This window comes from Canis lupus, chromosome X (assembly GCF_003254725.2).
Source record: "Canis lupus dingo isolate Sandy chromosome X, ASM325472v2, whole genome shotgun sequence".
Lineage (NCBI taxonomy): Eukaryota > Metazoa > Chordata > Mammalia > Carnivora > Canidae > Canis > Canis lupus.
Genome location: NC_064281.1, coordinates 42,563,866 through 42,582,976, shown reverse-complemented (window position 1 = coordinate 42,582,976; position 19,111 = coordinate 42,563,866). Strand labels below are relative to the sequence as shown.

The 19,111-nt window shown below is 39.5% G+C and overlaps 1 pseudogene; it reads right to left on the bottom strand.

The window, feature by feature from the left end:
• Positions 1 to 9,439: 9,439 nt before the first annotated feature.
• Positions 9,440 to 12,383, bottom strand: LOC112673277 (elongation factor 1-alpha 1-like; annotated as a pseudogene).
• Positions 12,384 to 19,111: the final 6,728 nt, after the last annotated feature.

Genomic DNA, 19,111 nt, shown 5'->3' with positions numbered 1-19,111 from the left:
TGCCTGTGTGTTCAGTAACATACTTGCTCATATAAACTGCAGTAAAACCAGACAAAGGAAATTTTGCAGTCATTGAAGAATTAGATTAATTAACATATATTGGTATATATTGATGTCCATTAATTAAGGTTAAATAATACCAAAAAGACATAGAACACTATAGTATGATTTTGTTTATTTTAAACAGACACATGTGTGTCTATGTGTGTGTTTTATGTTGGTTATTTCTCATCCTTTTGCTATTATAAGAAAAATTGGAATAGACATCTTATTCTTTTGCTGTAGCACACTTTTCTCATATTAGAATGTATTCCTGGAAACTGAAATGTTGGATGAAAGGAAAGTGGGGGCTTTAAAGGTTTTTTAATTTGTATTGCTAGATAACTCAAAGATATAGGAAACCATTTTACACTCCAGCTTGTGTATAAGAAGGCCTGTTTTCTTCCACCTTTGCAATTGTTGGGTATAACATTAGTTCTTTTTCTGCTATTTTGATGAGAGAAAATGGTACCATCTTAGTATCTGAATTTGCATTCTTGATAAATAATAAAGTTGAACATTATTACTCAAGTAATTCATGCTCATAGTAAAAAAATCCATAAAATCAGAAAAGGGAGAACTGAGAAACAACCTTGGAACTCTAGCATTCATTTAAAAACCTCTCTTCTAAAAAAAATAAAAAATAAAAAAATAAAAAAATAAAAAAAAAAACCCTCTCTTCTGGTGGCTTAGTCAGTTAAGTGACTCTTGATTTTGGCTCAGGTCCTGAACTCAGGATTGTGAGATGGGGCCCCATGTCAGCTCCGCACTAAGCATGGAGCCTGCTTAAGATTCTCTCTCTCCTTCTCCCTCTCCACCCCCCTTTAAAAAAACCCTGTCTTCCATTTGTCATTTTAGTGCATATATTATCACATATATGTCTTACAGGGGATCCCTGGGTGGCTCAGCGGTTTGGCGCCTGCCTTTGGCCCAGGACTGGATCCTGGAGTCCCGGGATCGAGTCCCGCGTCAGGCTCCTGGCATGGAGCCTGCTTCTCCTGTGTGTCTCTGCCTCTCTCTCTCTCTATGTCTATCATGAGTAAATAAATAAAATCTTAAAAATATATATATAGATATGTCTTACACATTCATTCTAAAGTATCATCCATGCTGTGGCAAACATCCTCATGAATCATTGCCTGTCTACTTCCTTAACGATTTCTTTAGGGAAAAAACTCTATGTGAAGAACTAGGAGCTAAAGACTATTTACAACGTGCCTGACGTCACACCCTCTGGCAAGGTATTCCAGTAATTAAACCTGTCTTTCTGATTCCAGTGCCTTTGCTCATTTCTTTACATTTTGCTGCCTCGTGGATCTATCTGCTAGTTCCCTGGAATTCTTTAGCTCAAGAAGAAACTTAGCCACCCATGACCATCATCCACAAGAGGTGATGTGGTGTAAGTACCCACATGTGCTGGATGCAGCACTGGAACAAGTAACATCATGAGATAAGTCATGAAAGCTGATAGGTAATAACATGATTAGAAATTGCAGAGGCCACTGCTACTAGAGATTCAGACTAATAGGTGAGAAAGGGATCTTTTCTTTTGTGTCCTTGATCAATAGTAGATTACAATAAATAAATGCTGCTGCTGCCACCAAAGAAGAAAGAAGAAGAAGAAGAAGAAGAAGAAGAAGAAGAAGAAGAAGAAGGAGAAGGAGGAAAAGAGAGAAAACTTCCAACTTCATTCTATGAGGCCAGTATTATCCTGATACCAAAACCAGATAAAGACTCCACTAAAAAAGAGAACTATAGGCCAATATTCCTGATGAACATGGATGCAGAAATTCTCAATAAAAAGTCTGAATCCAACAATACCTTAAAAATCATTCACCACAATCAAGTGGAACTTATTCCTGGGTTACCAGGGTGGCTCAATATTCACAAATCAATCAACATGATACACCACATTAATAAAAGAAAGGATAAGAAACGTATCATCATTTCAATAGATGAGGAGAAAGCATTTGACAAAGTACTTCTATTCATGATAAAAAAAAAAAACCTTCAACAAAGTAGGTTTAGGGGGAACATACATCAACATAATAAAGAGTATATATGAAAAACTCACAGCTAATAGCATCCTTAACAGGGAAAAACTGAGAACTTTTCCTCTATAGTCAGGAATAAGACAGAGATGTCCACCCTTATTCAACATAGTACTGGAAGTCCTAGCCACAGCAATCAGACAATATAAAGAAATAAAAGGCATCCAAATCAGCAAAGAAGTAAGAGTTTCACCATTTGCAGATGACATGATACTATATATAGAAAACCTGAAAGACCACCAAAATACTGCTAGAACTGATAAAACAATTCAGTAAAATGGCAGGATTCAAAATCAATGTACAGAAATCAGTTGCATTTCTATACACTAATAATGAAGCAGCAGAAAGAGAAATTAAGGAATCCATTCCATTTATAATTGCACCCAAAATAATAAGATACATAGGAATAACCCTAACTAAAGTGATGAAAGAGCTACACTATGAAAATTATAAAATACTGATGAAAGTAATTGAATGACACAAAGAAATGGAAACACATTCCATGCTCACAGAAGAGCAAATATTGTTAAAATGTCTATACTACTCAAAGCAATCTACACATTTAATGCTAGCCCTATCAATAGAATACTTCCAAACTCGTTTTATGAGGCCAGCATCACCTTGATTCCAAAACGAGACAAAGAACCCACCAAAAAGGAGAATTATAAACCAATATCCCTGAGGAACATGGATGAAAAAATTCTCAAGAAGATACTAGCAAATAGGATCCAACAATACATTAAGAAGATTATTCACCATGACCAAGTGGGATTTATCCCCGGGATGCAAGGTTCCTTCAACACTCATAAAACAATCAAAGTGATAGATCACATGAACAATAGAGAAAAACAAGAACCATATGATCCTCTCAATAGATGCAGAGAAAGCATTTGACAAAATACAGCATCCGCTCCTGATCAAAACTCTTCAGAGTGCTGGGATAGAGGGAACATTCCTCAGTATCATAAAAGCCATCTATGAAAAACCCACAGCAAATATCATTTTCAAAGGGGAAACACTGAGAGCCTTTCCCCTAAGATCAGGAACACGACACAAACTCTCACCACTGCTATTCAACATAGTACTAGAATTCCTAGCCTCAACAATCAGACAACAAAAAGAAATAAAAGCCATTCAAATTGGCAAAGAAGAAGTCAAACTCTCCCTCTTCGCAGATGACATGATACTGTACATAGAAAACCCAAAACGCTCCACCCCAAAATTGCTAGAACTTACACAGCAATTGGCAATGTGGCAGGATACAAAATCAATGCCCAGAAATCAGTGGCATTTCTATACACTAACAATGAGACTGAAGAAAGAGAAATTAAGGAGTCAATCCCATTTACAATTACACACAAAAGCATAAGATACCTAGGAATAAACCTAACCAAAGAGGTAAAGATCTATACCCTAAAAAGTACACAACACTTCTGAAAGAAATGGAGGAAGACACAAAGAGATGGAAAAATATTCCATGCTCATGGATGGGAAAAATTAATATTGTGAAAATGTCTATCCTACCCAGGGCAATTTACATGTTCAATGCAATCCCTATCAAAATACCATGGACTTTCTTCACAGAGTTGGGACAAATCATCTTAATATTTGTGTGGAACCAGAAAAGACCTCAAATAGCCAGGGGAATATTGAAAAAGAAAACCAAAGCTGATGGCATCACAATGCCGGATTTCAAGTTGTACTACAAAGCTGTGATCATCAAGACAGTGTGGTACTGGCACAAAAACAGACACATAGATCAATGGAACAGAATAGAGAACCCAGAAATGGGCCCCCAACTCTATGGTCAACTAATAATCGAAAAAGCAGGAACAATTACCCACTGGAAAAAGGACAGTCTCTTCGATAAATGGTGCTGGGAAAATTGGACAGCCACGTGCAGAAGTGTGAAACTAGACCATTCTCTTACACCATATATAAAGATAAACTCAGAAGGGATGAAAGATCTAAATGTGAGACAAGAATCCATCAAAATCCTAGAAGAGAACACAGGAAACACCATTTTTGAACTCAGCCACAGTAACTTCTCGCAAGATACATCTATGAAGGCCAGGGAAACAAAAGCAAAAATGAATTATTGGGACTTAATCAAGATAAAAATCTGCTGCACAGCCAAAGAAACAGTCAACAGAACTAAAAGACAACCTACAAATGGGAGAAGATATTTGCAAATGACATATCAGATAAAGGGCTAGTATCCAAGATCTATAAAAAACTTATTAAACTCCACAGCAAAGAAACAAACAATCCAATTGTGAAATGGGCAAAAGACATGAACAGAAATTTCACCAAAGAAGACATACACATGGGCAACAAGCACATGGGAAAATGTTCCACATAACTTCCCATCAGGGAATTACAAATCAAAACCACAATGAAATACCACCTCACACCAGTGAGAATGGTGAACATTAAGAAGACAGGAAACCACAAATGTTGGAGAAGATGTGGAGAAAGGGGAACCCTCTTGCACTGTTGGTGGGAATGTGAACTGGTACAGCCACTCTGGAAAACAGTGTGGAGGTTCCTCAAAGAGTTAAAAATAGAGCTACCCTATGACCCAGCAATTGCCCTGCTGGGGATTTACCCCAAAGATACAGATGCAATGAAATGCCGGGACACCTGCACCCCAATGTTTATAGTAGCAATGTCCACAATAGCCAAACTGTGGAAGGAGCCTCGGTGTCCATCGACAGAAGAATGGATAAAGAAGATGTGGTCTATGTATACAGTGGAATATTACTCAGCCATTAGAAACGACGAATACCCACCATTTCCCACCTTTTGCTTCGAAGTGGATGGAGGGTATTATGCTGAGTGAAGTAAGTCAATTGGAGAAGGACAATCATTTTATGGTTTCACTCATATGAGGAATATTAGAAATAGTGAATGGGATTGATTATAGGGGAAAGGAGGGAAAATGAGTGGGAAAAATTAGAGAAGGTGACAAAACATGAGAGACTCCTAACTCTGGGAAACGAACAAGAGGTAGAGGAACAGGAGGCAGGCAGGGGAATGGGGTGACTGGGTGATGGGCACTGAGGAGGGTACTTGATGGGATGCTCAATAAATGTTATACATTATGTTGGCAAATCGAGCTTCAATAAATATTTATGTATGCTAGCCCTATCAAAATACCAACAGCGTTATTCACAGAGCTAGAACAAACAGCCCTAAAATTTGTTTGGAACCTCAAAAGATCCCAAATAGCCATTGCAACCTTGAAAAAGTAAAGTAATGCTGGAAGTATCACAATTCTAGACTTCAGGTTATATTAAAAAGCTGTAGGGATCCCTGGGTGGCGCAGCGGTTTGGCGCCTGCCTTTGGCCCAGGGCGCGATCCTGGAGACCCGGGATCGAATCCCACATCAGGCTCCCGGTGCATGGAGCCTGCTTCTCCCTCTGCCTGTGTCTCTGTCTCTGTCTCTCTCTCTCTCTCTCTCACTGTGACTATCATAAATAAATTTTAAAAATTAAAAAAAAAAAAGTTGTAGTTCCCACCATTTGCTTCAACGTGGATGGAACTGGAGCATATTATGCTGAGTGAAATAAGTCAATCGGAGAAGGACAAACATTATATCCTCTCATTCATTTGGGGAATATAAATAATAGTGAAAGACAATAAAGGGGAAAGGAGGAAAAATAAGTGGGAAATATCAGAAAGGGAGACAGAGCATGGAAGACTCCTAACTCTGGGAGACGAGCTAGGGGTGGTGGAAGGGGAGGTGGGTGGGGGGTGGGGGTGACTGGGTGGCGGGCACTTACGGGGGGCACTTGATGGGATGAGCACTGGGTGTTATTCTGTATGTTGGCAAATTGAACACCAATAAAAAATAAATCTATTATTTTAAAAAAAAGCTGTAGGGGAATCCCTGGGTGGCGCAGCGGTTTAGCGCCTGCCTTTGGCCCAAGGGGCGATCCTGGAGACCCGGGATCGAGTCCCACTTCGGGCTCCCAGTGCATGGAGCCTGCTTCTCCCTCTGCCTGTGCCTCTGCCTCTCTCTCTGTCTCTCTCTCTCTCTCTCTCTGTGTGTGACTATCATAAATAAATACAAAAAAATTTAAAAAAAAAAAAAGCTGTAGTAATCAGGAGTACCTGGGTGGCTCAGTGGTTGTGTGTCTGCCTTTGGTTCAGGTCATGATCCTGGGATTCTCTCCTAAGTTTTTTTCTTTAAGTGTTATAGTTTTATATTACATTTAGATATATGATCCATTCGGTATTAATTTTTATGTATGATATGAAGTTTAAGTAGAGGTTCATTTTTGTTGCATATGACTGCCCAATTTTCCCCCATACCACTTACTAAAAATACAGATCTTCCTTGCTTTACAATGGGGTTATATCCCAAAAAACCTGTCGTAAGTTGAAAATATTGTAAGTTGGAAATGCATCTAATAAAACTAACCTATCAACCTATAGCTTAGCCTAGCCTTCCTTAAGCAGGCTCAGAACACTTATATTAGCCTATGGTTAGGCAAAATCATCTAACACAAAGCCTATTTTATAGTAATGCATTGAATATCTCATGTAATTTATTGAATACCATACTGAAAGTGAAAAGCAGAATGGTTGTATGGATACAGAATGGTTATAAGTGTATTGGTTCCCTCTTTTTTTTTTTAATTTTTATTTATTTATGATAGGCACACAGTGAGAGAGAGAGAGGCAGAGACACAGGCAGAGGGAGAAGCAGGCTCCATGCACCGGGAGCCTGACGTGGGATTTGATCCTGGGTCTCCAGGATCGAGCCCTGGGCCAAAGGCAGGCGCCAAACCGCTGCGCCACCCAGGGATCCCTATTGGTTCCCTCTTAATTGCATAGCTCACTGGGAGCTGAGCTATGGCTTGATGCTGCTACCCAGCATCATGAGAAAGTATTACACTACCTATTGTTAGCCTGGGAAAAGATCAAAATTCAGAATTCAAGATACCATTTCTCCTGAACATTTCTACAGTGCTTTTACACCACTGTAAACTTGAAAAATTGTAAGGCAAACCACTGTAATTTGAGATCATTTGTACCACCCTTTATTCACTGAATTGGCTTGGTACTTTTGTCAAAAAAGCAATTGGCCATATTTGTGTGGGCCAATTTCTGGACTCTATTCTATCATGTTCATCTGTGCATCTTGATTACTGTCACTTTATAATAATTCTTAAAATCAGGTAGATAAGCAACCAGATCTCAGTTTCTAAATACCATTTCTTAATAAAAGGAACCAGGGACCCTGGAGAAATGGCTGATTCTGGGGTAGAAAGATGAACCTTTATAATCTTTTAGTGCCAGAAAGTAAGGGGAAGCTAAAAAACAAAAAGATGAAGAACACGAAGGCCATGTTAAAAGTACACAGGAGCCAATCTGAAAGAGCTAGGTCTCTATGGACAAACTGGAACAATTTGAGCCACAGAATACAAAACAGTTGTATTGGAATAGGACCTAAAAAATAAAATAAATATTCATGCATACACACTGATATAAATAAATGATTGAATAAATAAATAAATGGTTTCCTTCCCTGTGCAGAGGCTTTTTATTTTGATGAAGTCCCAATAGTTTATTTTTGCTTTTGTTTCCCTTGTGTCAGGAGACCTATGTAGAAAAAAGTTGCTACAGCTGATGTCAAAAAAGTTATTGCCTGTGTTGTCTTCTAGGATTGTTATGCTTTCAGGTCTCACATTTAGATACTTGATCCATTTTGAATTTATTTTTGTGTAGTGTAAGAAAGTGCTCCAGTTTCTTTCTTTGGCATATTGCTTTCTAGTTTTCCCAACACCATTTGTTTGAAAACTGTATTTTCCCATTGGATATTCTTTCCTGCTTTGTCAAAGATTCATTGATCATATAGTTATGGGTTTATTTCTGGGTGTTCTATTCTGTTCTATTGATCCAGTGTCTATTTTTGTGCCAGTACCATACTGTTTTGATTACTATAGTTTTAAAAAATATTTTATTTATTTATTCATGAGAGACACAGAAAGAGAGGCAGAGACATAGGCAGAGGGACAACCAGGACCCTGCGCCACCCAGGGATCCCTCACTGATGGTTTCAAGAAAAGTATTTAAGTTGCAGTTTGTCCAGCTTTTTTCTTGTGAAGATGGAAGTGATGCTCTTTGCAACACTCTATATTTCCACACAGAAACCAGCCTTTCTTTTGTTTTCATCCTACCAATATCATTACATTTGTAGACAGCATATGGTCAAGTCATGGTTTTTCATTTTGACAGTGTTTATCCTTAAATTAATGTATTTAGGCCATTTAAATTTAATATATTATTGATGTTTGGATTCAGACCTATTATTTTATTTTTTCTGGTTTTCCTTCTGTTTTTAATTCCTGTTTTACCTTTACTGCCTTGTTTTGGGTTATTTAAAACATTCGATATTCCATTTCAGTATATCTGTTATGATTTTGACTATATCTTTGCATGTGATTTTACAGTGGTTGCTCTAGGAATTACAAAGTACATACTTATCTTTTCATGTTCTCTTTAGAATCAATGTTTTATCATTTCAGTTCAAATGTAGAAACCTTGCCACCTTCCAGGCCTTTTATCATCTCCTCTTTAGGCTATAGTTGTCTGATTGATTACAATTTACATATGTTGAAAACTACATCAGACGATATAAATTTTTTTCTCATTAAACTTTTGTTTTAATGGGTCTCAAGATTCTGTGACAGATTTTTGGTCAAGTTGTTCCCATTAAAAAGTATTGATTTTAGGGGATCCCTGGGTGGCTCAGCAGTGCCTGCCTTCGGCCCAGGGAGTGATCCTGGAATCCCAGGATGGAGTCCCACATCGGGCTCCCTGCATGGAGCCTGCTTCTCCCTCTGCCTATGTCTCTGCCTCTCTCTCTCTCTCTCTCTGTGTGTGTGTGTGTGTGTGTCTCATGAATAAATAAATAAAAATCTTTTAAAAAGTATTGATTTTAAAAGCTAAGTAACTTAAATGTCACACACACACAAAAACAAATGGTCCACAAAAACATTCTACTTTCCTTCTAAAGATTTTTACAATGTATTGTTATCATTAACCAGTCTTTTGCTGGCCAATTTGACACAAACAGTTCTTTTTTTTTTTCTTTTTTATTTATTTATGATAGGCACACAGTGAGAGAGAGAGAGGCAGAGACACAGGCAGAGGGAGAAACAGGCTCCATGCACCGGGAGCCCGACGTGGGACTCGATCCTGGGTCTCCAGGATCGCGCCCCGGGTCAAAGGCAGGCGCTAAACCACTACACCACCCAGGGATCCCCAACACAAACAGTTCTGACACCATTCTTCTACAACCAATTAAGGCTGGAGTGGCAGGTGTTGGAGATAATATTCATTTAGCCATCTGAGCTTTCTGGACAGACTCTGTGACCTTGCCAGCTCCAGCTGCCTCCTTGTCCAGTGCTTTGATGACACCCACAGCAACCATCAGCCTCATGTCATGAACAGCAAAACAACCCAGAGGAGGATAGTCAGAGAAGCTCTCAACACACATAGACTTGCCAAGAACCATGTCAAAGATGACAGCATCACCAGATTTCAAGAACTTGGGACCATATTCGATAAAGGAGGAAAGACTATCACTGGAAGAAAGACAGTCTCTTCAATAAATGGTGCTGGGAAAATTGGACATCCACATGCAGAAGAATGAAACTAGACCACTCTCTTGCACCATACACAAAGAGAAACTCAAAATGGATGAAAGATCTAAATGTGAGACAAGATTCCATCAAAATCCTAGAGGAGAACACAGGCAACACCCTTTTTGAACTCGGCCACAGTAACTTCTCGCAAGATACATCCACGAAGGCAAAAGAAACAAAAGCAAAAATGAACTATTGAGACTTCATCAAGATAAGAAGCTTTTGCACAGCAAAGGATACAGTCAACAAAACTCAAAGACAACCTACAGAATGGGAGAAGATATTTGCAAATGACGTCTCAGATAAAGGGCTAGTTTCCAAGATCTATAAAGAACTTATTAAACTCAACACCAAAGAAACAAACAATCCAATCACGAAATGGGCAAAAGACTTGAACGGAAATCTCACAGAGGAAGACATAGACATGGCCAACAAGCACATGGGAAAACGCTCCGCATCACTTGCCATCAGGGAAATACAAATCAAAACCACAATGAGATACCACCTCACACCAGTGAGAATAGTGAACATTAACAAGACGGGAAACAACAAATGTTGGAGTCGATGTGGAGAAAGGGGAACCCTCTTGCACTGTTGGTGGGAATGTGAACTGGTACAGCCACTCTGGAAAACTGTGTGGAGCTTCCTTAAAGAGTTAAAAATAGACCTGCCCTACGACCCAGCAATTGCACTGCTGGGGATTTACCCCAAAGATACAGATGCAATGAAATGCCGGGACACCTGCACCCTGATGTTTCTAGCAGCAATGTCCACAATAGCCAAACTGTGGAAGGAGCCTCGGTGTCCATTGAAAGATGAATGGATAAAGAAGATGTGGTCTACGTATACAATGGAATATTACTCAGCCATTAGAAATGACAAATACCCACCATTTGCTTCAACGTAGATGGAACTGGAGGGTATTATTCTGAGTGAAATAAGTCAATCGGAGAAGGACAAACATTATATGGTCTCATTCATTTGGGGAATATAAGCAATAGTGAAAGGGAATAGAAGGGAAGGGAGAAGAAAGGGGTAGGAAATATCAGAAAGGGAGACAGAACATGAAGACTCCTAACTGGGAAATGAACTAGGGGTGATGGAAGGGGAGGAGGGTGCGGGGTGGGGGTGAATGGGTAACGAGCACTGAGGGGGGCACTTGACGGGATGAGCACTGGGTGTTATTCTGTATGATGGCAAATTGAACACCAATGAAAAATAAATTTATTATTAAAAAAAAGAACTTGGGACCATCTTCCAGCTTTTTTCCAGAACGATTATCTGTCTTCTCCTTCAGCTCAGCAAACTTGCAAGCAATGTGAGCTGTGTGACAATCCAGCACAGGTGAATGTCTAACACTGATTTGGCCTGTTGGTTCAGGATAATGAGCTGTGAAGCCAGCTGCTTCCATTGGTGGGTCATTTTTGCTGTCACCAACCACATTGCCATAATGAACATCTTTGATAGATATATTCTTCACATTGAAGTCCATATTGTCCCTAAGAAGAGACTCACTCAAAGCTTCATGGTGCATTTCAACAGATTTTAGTTTAATTGTACCATTGGGGCAAAGGTGACCACATGCCAGGTTTAAGAACGCCAGTCTCCACTTGGCCCACAAGGACAGTACCCATACCACCAATTTTGTAGACATCCTCAAGAGGCAGATGCAATGGCTTACCAGTTGGACAAATTGGTGGCAGAATGCAATCCAGAGCTTCAAACATTGTGTTTCCACTGCCATTCCCATCTTTACAGGTGACTTTCCTTCTCTTGGACCAAGGCATGTTAGCACTTGCTTCCAGCATGTCATCATTATTCCAACCAGAAATTGGCACAAATGCTAATGTGTTGGGATTGTAACCAACTTTCTTAATGAGATTGGGAATATGAGGAGTAAAGAAGAATGGGGTCTCAAACCCCATTAATGTAGATGGTGACTTCATTAATGATTTCCTCATGTCTCTTCTGGGTATAGGGTAGCTCAGTGGAATCCATTTTATTAACACCAACAATTAGTTGTTTCACACCCAGTGCATAAGCCAGAAGGGCATGCTCACAGGTCTACTATTCTTGGAAATACTGGCTTCAAATTCACCAACACCAGCAGCAACAATCAGAACAGCACAGTAAGCCTGAGATGTGCCTATAATCACATTTTTTATAAAGTCTCTGTGTCCTGGGGCATCAATGATGGTCACATAATACTTGCTGGTCTCAAATTTCCACAGGGAGATATCAATGATGATACCACATTCACATTCAGCTTTCAGTTTATCCACGACCCAGGCATATTTGAAAGAGCTTTTTCCCATCTCTTTCTCCAATTTTTTGACAGTTCTTTTTTTAAAGGTTTTATTTATTCATTCATGAGAGACACAGAGAGAGAGGCAGAGACACAGGCAGAGTGAAGCAGGCTCCCCACATGAGCCCAATGTAGGACTCGATCCTGGACTCCAGGACCATGCCCCAAGTCAAAGGCAGACACTCAACCACTGAGCCACCCAGGTGTCCTGGATAGTTCTTTTATTGATCCCACCACATTTGTAGACCAGATGACCAATAGTGGTAGATTTTCTCAAATCTCTGTGTCCAAACAACAGCAATGTTGATATGAGTCTTTTCCTTTCCCATTTTGGTTTAAGTTTAGTGGTGGTTTTCATGACACTTGTGTCCTGGAGGCAAACCCAAAGTGAAAAAAAGTCAGACAATGGTATAAACGTTACTTTTAAGTGTCAAACATAGTTTAAAAGACCTAGTATTAAAAGAATCATCTATTATATTTACCCAGATATTTACCATTTCTGGGTCCCTAGATTTGAATCTGAGTTGTGTGGTATCAGTGTTGAGTGTGAAGCTTCTGAATACTTCATCTCTGTAGAGTATAAGATCTTTCAAATCTTTGAGATCAGCTTTATATGGTTTAATGAAGTTTATGAGGTTTATAAGGTTTATGAGGTACATGGGGGTTTACATTCAAGGTGTGAGATCCCTATAATTTTAGAATGTCTGTGTTCCACTTTTATATTTGAGGCATTTGGTGTCTGTGCTGAAGGATTATGGCCCCTGAACACTTTGAGTGTCTATGCTTCAAGATTTTTATGTAAGGTATTTGCAGTTCATGTTATAGGGTATAAGATCTCTGAACTCTTTGAGGTCTATATCCCATGTTTTGAATCTAAATTATGTGGGTCAGAGTTCAATGTGTGATATCTCTAAAATTCTGAAGCTCTGTGTTGTAAGTTTAATGTGAGGTACTTGGGCTTTTTGATCAAGGTGTGAGTACTCTGAAATATTAGAGGATCTCTGTTCCAAATTTGAGTCTGAGATATTTGAGTCTTTTTTTTAAAGACTGATTTATTTATTCATGAGAGACACACAGAGAGAGGCAGAGACACAGGCAGAGGGAGAAGCAGGCTCCTTGCAAGGAGCAAGATGTGTGGCTTGATCCTAGAATTCCAGAATCACATGCTGAGCCACCCAGGCATCCCATATTTGAGTCTTACACACAAGAAGTGGGGGTTTGACATTTTTGAGAGTATATTTCTATTTTTTTTAATCTGAGGTGTTTGGAAGTCTTTGTTCAAGAGTAATGTCTCTAAAACCTTTGAGGGGATAGGTTCCACAATTTAAGTCTGAGATAGTTAGGAGGTCTGTGCTCAGAGTTGAGTTCTCTGCCCCAAGGTTTGGGTCTGAGATAATTGTGGGACTGTGGTCAGTCTCAGGTTTCTGAACTCTTTGAGAATCTGTGGCTAAAGATCTGAGATTTGGATGTCTGTGTTCACAGCGTGAGATCTCTGAAGTCTTTGAGATGTGCCTCAAAGTTTAATCTGTTTAATATAGAGTGAGTGCCAAAGGTGTAAACTCTGTGAATACTTTGAGGGTCTGTATTCAAGGCATGAAGTCTCTGAAATTTTAGAGGGTCTGTGTCCCAAGTTTAGGTCTAAGGTATTTGAGGTCTTAGTTCAAAGAGTGAAGTCCTTAAATTCTCTGAGGGTATATATTCAAAATTTTTTGTCTGAGTTGTTTAAACATCTGCATACCTATTTACATAAGGTATATGTTTGAAAGTTCTCACCTCCTGAGGGCATATGTTGAAAGTTTGAACCTGAGATAGGATTCTGTGCTTAAGCTTCCTAAGTCCTTTAGGGTCTGTTCCAACTTTTAAATATGAAGCAACTAGAAGTCTGTGTACTAGGTGTGAGGTCCCTCAGCTGTTTTTCAGTCTTTGCCTCAAGGTTTAACTCTAAGATTTTTGGAGGTCTCTGTCAGTGAGAAATGTCTCTGAAATCAATAAAATTATGTTTCCAAGAGTTTAACTCTGAGGTATTCAGAGGTCTGTGTTCAGCATGTTAAGTCTTTGAACTTTTAGAGGATCTGTATTCCAGGTTTTGAATATGAAGTATTTGGGATTTGTTTTCAGAGTGTAAAGTCTGAAATTTTAGAGGCTTTGTGTCCCAAGGATTTAGTTGGAATTATTTGGAGATCCATAGTCAGGGTATGAGGTCTCTGAAATTTTGAGAGTCTCTGTCCTTTTTTTTTTTTATGATAGTCACAGAGAGAGAGAGAGAGAGAGAGAGAGAGAGAGAGAGAGAGAGAGGCAGAGACACAGGAAGAGGGAGAAGCAGGCTCCATGCACCGGGAGCCCGATGTGGGACTCGATCCCGAGTCTCCGGGATCACGCCCTGGGCCAAAGGCAGGCGCCAAACCACTGCGCCACCCAGGGATCCCGAGAGTCTCTGTCCTAAGGTTTGATTCTGAGGGGTTTGGAAGTCTGTATTCAGGGTATGAGTTCTCTGAACTCTTTAGGGTCTGTAACACAAGTTTGACTCTAAAGTATTTGGTGGTCTGTGTTCAGCGTGAGGTCTCTGAAGTCTTTGAAAATTTGTGTTGTAAGGTTTGAACCTAAGGTCACTATGGGTCTATGATCAGAGTGTGAGACCTCTCATACCTTTTGGTGTCTTTGTTTTAGTGTTTGAGTCTGAAGTGTTTGTAGGGTCTCTGATCAGGGTGAGAGGTCTCTAGAACCTATTGGAGTCTGTTCCCAAAGGCTTAAGTTTCATGCATCTGGAGGTTTGCATTCATGGGATGAGGTCTCTCTACTTTCTGAGGATCTATGTCCCAAAGATTCAGCATGAGTTATTTATAGGTCTGTGTTCAGAGTGGAAGCCTCTGAGATTTCCAGCTTCTGTTCTGAGAGTTTAGTTTTAGGAATTAAGAGACTTATTTTCGGGGTATATGGTCTTTGAACTTTTAGAATGTCTGAGTTCCACATTTTGATCTGAGGTATTTGGAGGGGTATTCAGGAAGTGAGGTCCATGAATTCTTTCATAGTCTTTGTTCCAAGTTTTTTGCCTGAGGTGTTTGGAAGTCCATGTTTAGGGTATGAGGTCTCTGATCTCTCTAAAGGCATATGGTCCATGTTTTGAGTTAGTTATTTAGAGGTATGTGCTCATGTTCTCTGAAAATTTTCAGGGTCAGTCCAAAGGTTTGAATCTGAAGTAACTGCTGATTTGTGTTCAGGATATGAGGCCTTCTGAACTTTTTCAGGGTCTGGCATATAAGGTTTAAATCTGAGGTAATTGGGGGTCTGTGATCAAGTTGTGAAGTCTTTGAAACTTTAAACTTGGATCCCAAGTTTCACAGGTACTTTTGCTCTGAGTTCAAAGAGTAAGGTTCTTGAAACCTTTTAAGTTTTAGGTTCCAAGTTTTTTGTCTGAGTTGTTTAGACGGCCCTGTTCAAGATGTGAGGTCTCTGAACTCTAAGAATCTATGTTCAAAGGTTTAAATCTGAGGTATTTGGAGGTCTGTGTTCATGGGATAAGGACTCTGAAGTCTTTGAGTGTCTATGCCAACGTTTGAATCAGGGGCTCTGGGTGTCTGTGATCAGGGCATAAGAGATGTTTGAACTTATTAACTATCTGTGTGCTCCAGGGTTTGATCTGAAGCACTTTGGGGTCTGCAATCTGAGTGTGAAGTTGCTCCATGCTGTAAGGATGTTGGTGGGAAAGTTTTATTGTGTTCTATAGGGCTCTGAGTTCAAGGTTGGAGGTTCTGAAACATTTTGATGATCCATGTTCTCAGGTTTCAGTCTAATGTGACAGGGGATTTGGGTTTGTGAGTTTAGGGATTTGTGGTTGGAGTATGAGGACTGAAATTGCTGAGGGTCTTTGATATGAATTTTGAATCTGAGCTTCTGGAGTCTATATTCAGCATGTGAGGGTTCTGACTTCTGAAGGTCTATGTTGGCAGGTCAAGGTCTTAACTGTTGGGTGTGGAAGTGTTTGGTGGTGCATGTTCAGGTGGTGTATGAGGTATCTGACTCTGAAGATTTTTTTAGGATTGATTTTGAGGTATTTGTGCATCTATATTTTGAGAAGTCTTTGAGGGTCTATGATAATGAATTTGATGTATTTACACACCTGTGTTTAGAGTTTTAGTTCTATGAAATCTTTAAGGATCTATGTTCCAAGATGTGATGCCTTTTGTGTCTATTTTTGTTTTCATTCACAAATCTTGTAGGGCTTTATTCTAATGTTTATATGACATATATGGATTTTTTAAAATATAAGTAAGTTCACTGAATTCATGGAAGCTCTATGTCAAGGTTGAAGTCTCAGATATTTGTTAAGATGTATAGTGGGTATGAGGTCTATGCATTTATTGAGGGTCTAAGTTCCAAATACTGAATCACCAGTATTCAGAGATGTGTCCAGATTGTAATGACGCAGAATACCCTCATAATATGTGTTCCCAGGTTGGATTCTGAGGTGTTTGGGGTCTCTTTTCAAGGATAGAGGAGTTTGAACTCTTTAAGGGTTTGTTTCCCAGGTTTGCTTCCAAGTTCCAAGTTTTGTTTTGGTTTGGTTTGGTTTTTGGCATCTAAGCTCAGGGTGTGAGGACTCTGAACTTTAGAGGGTCAGTGCTCCAAGAATTGTGTGTGTGGTATTTGATTATTGATGTTCAGAGTGTAAAGTCTCTGAAATTTTGAGGTCCTTGGAATATGAGATTTTGGGGATCTGTGTTCAGGGTATGAGGTCTCTGAATTCTTTGGGACCTGTGTTCAAGATTTGAATCTGAGGTAACTGAATGAAGTACCATTTCCTATTGAGAGATGCTACATAGACATAGCCAAAGGATGGTCAGAACAACAACTTCTTCTTCTTCTTCTTCTTCTTCTTCTTCTTCTTCTTCTTCTTCTTCTTCTTCTTCTTCTTCTTCAACATCATAATAAGCACATTTCCAAAATAGTGTCTGTAAATTCAAATGTCCTAAATAAGCCTTGCTTGTTATAGATTTCCATTATGTTTTCTGAGGGTAAAAAATGTCCTAAAGATATTGTAATGATTGTTTTTAAAATGCAGCACATAATTGGCAGGAAAATCTTTTCCAGGAAAAATACATTGTTTATAGTAACACGGTCTTCCATTAGCAGTTGTTTTAGAAGAACTCTTTGTGTATATTGTATTTTTCTAAACCAAATTGTACTCTAACTCTGCATTAAAATATCAAGACTGGGGATCCCTGGGTGGCGCAGTGGTTTGGCGCCTGCCTTTGGCCCAGGGCGCTATCCTGGAGACCCGGGATCGAATCCCACGTCGGGCTCCCAGTGCATCGAGCCTGCTTCTCCCTCTGCCTGTGTCTCTGCCTCTCTCTCTCTCTCTCTCTCTCTCTCTCTCTCTCTGTGTGTGTGTGACTATCATAAATTAAAAAAATAAAAAAATAAAAAATAAAATATCAAGACTATGTTTAAAGTATGCCTCAAATACCAGATCCTGTACAAAACTTTCTTGGTCTTATAGATGCTAAAATATTACCTAAAACCTTTCTGGAAATCCATCCCACTCACACACATCCCTCCCACCTCTAGCCAAAGCAGAGTAGATTCTTCACCCTTCTTCACTCCTGTGGCATTATAATAATACATATTTTATGTGAGATTTCATTTTGCGCTGTTGACTGTGCCTCCTCCCACTGAGAGCAGGGACAGGGAGTATATCATTTTTTTGGTTCCTTCCATGGTGCCTGACCCACAGTGGGTGGTAGATATTAATGCTGTTATTTATTCATTCATTATTCTAATAAGTCATCATTCCTTTAATTCTCTTGACCTGAATCCATTCTGTCATGTTGCTAACAGTGTTCATCTGGTTTTGAAAAGAAGTGTTCGTAGGACACCTGGGTGGCTCAGTGGTTGAGCATCTGCCTTTGGCTCAGGGCGTGATTAGGTCCAGGGATGAATTCTGCATGGGGCTCCCTGTGCGGAGCCTACTTCTCCCTCTGCCTGTGTCTCTGCCTCTCTCTCTCTCTTTGTCTCTCATGAATAAATAAATAAAAATATTTAAAAAAAGAAAATAAGTGTTTGTAAAGGGAGGTGTGATGGACTCTGTGCTGCACCACCCAGATCCCCCTTCAATGAAGGGCTTAGTCTTTCAGGTGCTGGGGGTGCTATTGTCAGACAGCTATCAGCCCCTTCAGAGATTGTTTCAAAGAGAGAGAGAGAGAGAGAGAGAGAGAGAGAGCGAGCTATGTGCACAGACAGAAGGAGAAAACAACTGGTAAAAAAAATTAAATGTCTGTTAATAGTCAACAGCATACATGGGAAGGTAAATGAGTGATGAGTGTTCATGTTATACTATGGAGCACAAGTGAGTTGCAAAACAGAATAAGGGGGACTAATCTGTACTGGCCAGGATTTCTCCATGACATATTATTAGTGGGGTGCAAGTGAGTAATGCTCATAGTAGGACCTTGTTAGTGTGCATGTAGTGTGTGTGTATGTGTGTGTGTGTGTGAGATGTGTGAGAACAGAGAAAAATGTCTGGAATAAAACACCTTTAACTGACCCCACTTGTCACCTGTGAGGTGGGGAAGAATGGGGCAGGTGATAATAGCCTAATGTAGTCCATATATTTAGATATCATTTGAAGCTTCTCCACTAGACTGTATTCATGTATTTTCTGTATACATATTTCTAAAGGAAAGGCGTATACTGAAAATAATACTGTCACTACAGGGCTGAATGAGATTGGGAATATGAGGAGTAAAGAAGAATGGGGTCTCAAACTCGTAGGGACATGTAATTATAGATCATGAGAGAAATCCTTCATCCTGACTTCTATTTAGACATGAGCCCTTTGAGGAAAATTTCTATTTTGTAATTCTTTACAAAATAGTCCTCTTCTAATAATAAAATAGTATTATCCATATCAATCAATGGCACCATCACCCATTTTATGTCCCAACACAGAGACTGCTCTCAACATTTTACACCTACCTCTCCTTCACCCAAGTCCAAATCCTTGCTGAATTCAGTCTATTTTACTTCCCAAATACCTGTTTAATGTGCCCAGCTCCTTCCA